The following is a 6129-nucleotide window of genomic DNA, read 5'->3' on the forward strand; positions in this document are numbered from 1 at the left end:
GGAGAGACGTAGCACGGAGGAATGACGCCCCATCGGTCACTGGTCAGGTGGGGGAGGATGAGCCATCAGGGGACTGGTTCCATCTCATCATATCTCTAAACAGGAGTAACAGTTTGGAAAAAATACCAATGTGTTTTTCTATTTTGTCTTTACGCACAATGACCTGCTATTTTGTTAGCGCAGAGCTCACAGCTGTAACTTATAAACCTCAACATCCCCAGAGCTTAACACAATGGACGCTTAATTTTGGCTCGTGTGAAGTCCAAAGGGGTGTTTCTGATGCACAGGGGACCTCCAAAGCGTCATCCAGGGACCCAGGCTCCTTCCGTCTGGGGTCTGCCTGAGCCAGGCTAGCAAAAGGCCCACATCCCACTCATTCCATTGGCCGGGACTCAGTGACACAGTCACGCCCAGCCGCAAGGGAGGCTGAAGGGCCTGGAGGAAGTGGGTGTGCGGGGTACTGTGCCAGCTGCTTGTTTAGCTTTTATCAGCTTGGAGGAGGGGAGGGAGGGGAGGGAGGGGACCGCTGGGGATGCTAAGAAAACAAAAGTTAATACCTCATTTCTGATATTCAAAATAGGATTCTGCAGCCCGAGAAAAGGCTTGAAATCTAGGTGTTGTTAAGAAAGGACTTAAAAAATTCCTTTGACCTCTTTTAACCTTACAAGGTCAGAAGCTTCCTTTCTTAACCCTCCAAGGTCAGACTGGACCTCGGTGTTTCTCCCCCTCTGTGGACGAGATTCCCTGTCTTATCCGTGGGTCTAGACAGGAGTCCAGAGTGGAAAGAGGGCGACAGGGCATGCAGGGAACAAGCGAAGCCCACCCCCCATCCCTGGGCACCGTGGAAGGAAGGCAGAGGCAGCAGGCTGGGAGGGGGCCAAGCCGACGGGGGGGCTGCGTGGAGAGGACCCCTGGGGGTAAAGGCTCAGCCCTCCGCTAACCCTGGCACGAATCTGTTGGGGGAGGGCAGGAGTGGGTCCTGCTCAGGACTGAAAGCTGCGATGGCCCCTTGTGGGGGGATGACCTGAAGGGGGGGCTACTCCGCCTCAGTGGGGGAGGGCAGTGAGAACCCGCCGGGGCGGCTGAGGGCATGCCCTCCACGCCTGCAGTTGGTGATGGTTCATGACAAAGCCCAGATCAGCCCCCGATAAATAACTGGACGCCGGTTCCTTTGCACCCCTGAGTGTGGTGGGAACAGCTCAGCCAACGGCTGGGACTCCAGTGCTAGAGAGGGAAGGGGAGGGGGAGGGTGGGAGGTGACCCCAGGTGGGTCCCCGCAGCAGCGGCGGTCACCTGCCATTCCAGGGCGTCCACAAGGTGGTGGGAGAGCCCCACCTTCTCCGCCCGCGCCTGGGAGGGCCGGCGGGGGAGCCAGAGGCATGTCTAGTATTTCTCTGGCACAAAGGGAAGGAGAGATTGTGCTTTTAAAGCATTTTCCACCCTTGCAAGGATTCATGGTTCTACGGCTGAATTCTTTTTTTTTTTAACTTTGTAAACACTTTTTCTGCAAAGCACACGGCTACATTTTTTTTTTTTTTATGAATTACATTTTTAACAACAGATCTTGTGCCAGGCCTTGTGTTAAGGCTTTTATGTACTTTAAACCTCATTTAATCATCCTACCTTTAGGAAGCGGGCAAAACCCCTACCATGTTTTTTGGATCCGGAAGCCTGAAGCTTGGTGAGCGTCACTTGGCACTCACGGTTGGAGCTGGACTTGAACCGGGACTCGAACCCAGGACTGGGTGACCCTGGGGCCCAAGCCTCCGGCAGCAGCTGAGGACTGCAGTGCTCGCAGTTAGGCTTGGGGTCACTCCTAGGTTCACCCAGCGAGTGTTTGTGGAGCGCCTGCTTTCCACAGGTCAGGCTGGGAGAGAGAGGGGGGCGGCATCATCAGACCAGCACTGACCTCCCAGCCTGGGCTCCACCCTCCTTTCTCAGCCTCTCTGTCTCCTCCAGCCGCCCCTGCCCATCCATGTACCGTTTGTCCGTAAGGCTGCCTTTTGGCTCCCAGTTCAGGAGGACTGGGCAGTACCAGAGCTGCAGGAGTGTGTGTGTGCGCGTGTATGTGTGTGCGCGTGTGCATGCGCGTGCGCACGTGCATGCTGGTGAAAGCGCGTGCTTCCACAAGTGTTGTAGAGAAAGGTGCCTTCCCTTCATTTATGCAGAGTTAACAGATTCCTGGTGTCCTTCAGTCAGCACTGCTTTTCACTCTTCAGGGAAGCTTCCGTGCCCTACACACACTCACACACACACACTCATGCCCAGAGTCTGCATTGCGAATTCCAGGAGGGCAGGATAATCCAACTCCTTTTGCACCCTCCTGCAGAACCTGGCGCACAGAGGGCCAAACACATGGTGGGCGCTCAAACACGTTTATCTGATGTACACAGGATGGCATCAGTAGAAGTTGTGTGGTTACTCTTGTGTCTGCACAGGTATGTTATGGGTTAAAACGAAATGTTATGGACGGGCCTGGGAACTCTGTCAGACGATTTCCGAACATATGCCCTCCTTGTAGGGAGCCTATGGCACCGAACCCTGGACTCTGGGCCATCCAAAGGCTGGGACAAAGGGGCTGTGGCTAGAGTCTGAGCTGAGCCAGGGCAGGAACCCAGTGTCTGGATGTCAGGCTGCGCTAGAGCTGAAGGATGTTGGACTTAGTTTCTAGAATCAAGGCGGTGGCACCCAGGATGGCTGTGGACTCCTCGTCCGTGGGCTGGGATACAGCCTCACGGGGACACAGGGTCACCTGAGAAAACGCAGGACGTCCAATTAAATTCAAATTTCAGTTAAACATCGAATAATTCTTACGTTTCAGCACGTTCCAGGCGATATTTGGCATCCTGTATTTTTGTTTTTGTTTTTGTTTTTTTTTTTGCGGTACGCGGGCCTCTCACTGCTGTGGCCTCTCCCGTTGCGGAGCACAGGCTCCGGACGCGCAGGCTCAGCGGCCATGGCTCACGGGCCCAGCCGCTCTGCGGCATGTGGGATCCTCCCGGACCGGGGCACGAACCCGTGTCCCCTGCATCGGCAGGCGGACTCTCAACCACTGCGCCACCAGGGAAGCCCTGGCATCCTGTATTTTGATGTGCTCCATCTGGCAGCCCTGTTGAGACAGCTCCCGGACCCTGGCAAAAGAAGCCTCCCCGGGGGCGCCCGAGAACCTCTTTCTCGAAGCGGCCAGGTGATCAGGAACCCCAGGCTTGGGCTACTGCCCAGTGCCTGCCGAGCTCAACTTTGATTTGCTGTCCCCCTGAGAGAGCAGTGAACACCCAACATTCATGAGAAGTGCAAGCCAGCCTTTGGGCAGGTCTTGAGAGCGGAAGCTCCTGGGTTATGCTCACTGGGATCTTGAAAGTTTCCGGTGGCCTTTGCGCTTTACCTATGTGTTCAATATGTCAAAATTCGGAATCTACTAAACGGGACTTTCTAACACTTAAGCATTATTTATACAACTAATACATTTAAGACCTATTAAGTTTTCAAATGATTTTAATCTTTTATCTTCATGCCCATGAATTATTAAACTTTTGTATTGCGAAATATAACCGAAAAGTGCAAAAAACAAAACGAACAGCTCCATGATTTATCATACACGTGGAACCACAGTCAGGTCTAGACAGAATATTTGCCAACTCCCTAGAAATCCATCTCGTGCTGTCTCTATCACCCAGCTCTTCTGCTCTCAGTCTGTGCCAAGAGGTAATCACTTTTCTGACTTTTATGTTCATTGCTTTCAGGCTTTTTAAAAAATAGGTGTAACAGACATGCCCAGTGTCTTAGTTTGCTCCCCGCTCTCCTGCCCAAGCTGGTAGGAGGTGATTCCAGGAAGCAGGAGTATGGAGAATAAGATGGGGAAGGGAGAAAACCTAATAACACACACATGAATGACCAGGTCACCAGTGTGGGCAACTGGGGCTCAGTCGTATTGGGGCGCCCTGAGAAGTCAAATGGAGCAAGCTTTATCATTGTCCTGCTGTAGGATGGATCGCTGAGGCACTTATTTACCATCTTCCAGTCCCTTCTGGCGGAGGGGTGCCACTGAGGGCCTTAGCTACCCTGCACTGTAGCTGCACCTTTCGGAGGAGGTGCAGACTCTCAAGGTGCTGGAGAAATCTCAGCAGCTTGAAGTGGGAAACTGTCAGCATGGGAACCGCTACTGCAGCTACAGGCGAACCCAGGTGAACCTAGGACATACACAGCTGTGCTACTCAGAGTGACGTATACAGCAAGATGCAGGGCTTGTACCAGGATTTAAATCAATGCACTGTTTCCTTCACCTGGAAAGTCTTACTACAAAAGAAAGGAAAAAGGCAGCTGAACTAAGTAGTGGGTTTAGTGACACCCTGGTGCAAAGCCCTTCTTTCCTGCTGGGAGGACACTGTTTACAGACTGGCAAGCCCGAGTCTTTCTGTACAGCAGCATGCATCCTGAAATTCTAGGGTTTAGTTCAGCCTTTTCTTCTTTCTTTTCTTCAGTTTTTGACTGAGATGCTCGGCTTGCGGGATCTTAGTTCTCAGAAGCGGGATCGAACCTGGGGCTCCAGCAATGAGAGCACCGAGTCCTAACCACTAGACCGCCAGGGAATTCCCTAGTTCAGCCTTAAAAAAAAAAACTTTGTGTAAATAAGATCAGAAGTGTGTGTTCTTTTGTGTCTGGGTTTTTGTTTTTGTTGTTGTTGATCATTTTGATTTTGAAGGTCGTCCACGTGGCTCTGGTCCATTTTCAGCGTTGTAATGTGTGGATGTATCCTAAGGTATTAATCCATGCTGTTGACAGACATGTGGACTGTTTCTATTTTAGGGTTATTATGGTGATGCTGCTTGGACGCGGTAATGCATGTTTTTGGTACACATATGCGTGCATTTCTTTTGGGTATATATTCAGAAATAGCACTTCAGGGTAAATGTATGTTGACCTTTAGTAGATAATCTCAACAGTTTTCCAAAAGGTGTGCAAATGTGCACTCCTAACGGCAGTGTGTACTGCTTACATAGCACAATTTGGTATTGTTTGTCTTTTACTTTTAGCCATCTGGTGTACAATGGCGGTTTTAATTTACATTTCCCTGTGACTAATAAGGCTGAGCATCTCTTCATATGTTCATTAGTCATCTCAGTATCTCCTCTGTAAAGTACCTGATCAAACATTTTCCCCATATTTCTATTGGATTATAAGCTGATTTATAAGAATTTGTTTTGTATTTATATTTAAACCTTTTGCATATTCTTTTTTTTTTGCGGTACGCGAGCCTCTCACTGTTGTGGCCTCTCCCGTTGCGGAGCACAGGCTCCGGACGCGCAGGCTCAGCGACCATGGCTCACGGGCCCAGCCGCTCCGCGGCATGTGGGATCTTCCCGGACCGGGGCACGAACCCGTTTCCCCTGCATCGGCAGGCGACTCCCAACCACTGCGCCACCAGGGAAGCCCCATATTCTTAATTTTAATGTATTGGGTTGGCCAAAAAGTTCATTTGGGTTTTTCCTGTAAGATGTTCAAATCATCAATTTCTTTCTTTTTTGTTTTCTTTTTTTTTGGTGTCCTATGTAAGAAATCTTTCCTTACCTAAGGTTATGAACATATTCTCCTATGTTATCTTCTAGAAATTTTATTTTTTAATTAATTTTTATTGGAGTATAGTTGCTTTACCATGTTGTGTTAGTTTCTACTGTACATCAAAGTGAATCAGCTATACGTATACATATGTTCCCTCTTTTTGGATTTCCTTCCAATTTAGGTCACCACAGAGCACTGAGTAGAGTTCCCTGTGCTATACTGTAGGTTCTCATTAGTTATCTATTTTATACATAGTAGTGTGTATATGTCAATCTCAATCTCCCAGTTCATCCCACTCTCCTTTCCCCCTTGTTATCCATATGTTTTTTGTTCTCTAAGTCTGTGTCTCTATTTCTGTTTTGCAAATAAGATCATCTATACCATTTTTCTAGATTCCACATATATGCGTTAATATACAATATTTGTTTTTCTCTTTCTGACTTACTTCACTCTGTATGACAGTCTCTAGGTCCATCCACATCTCTACAAATATCCCAGTTTCATTCCTTTTTATGGCTGAATAATATTCCATTGTATATATGTACCACTTCTTTTTTATCCATTCCTCTG

This window comes from Globicephala melas, chromosome 1 (genome assembly GCF_963455315.2).
Source record: "Globicephala melas chromosome 1, mGloMel1.2, whole genome shotgun sequence".
Lineage (NCBI taxonomy): Eukaryota > Metazoa > Chordata > Mammalia > Artiodactyla > Delphinidae > Globicephala > Globicephala melas.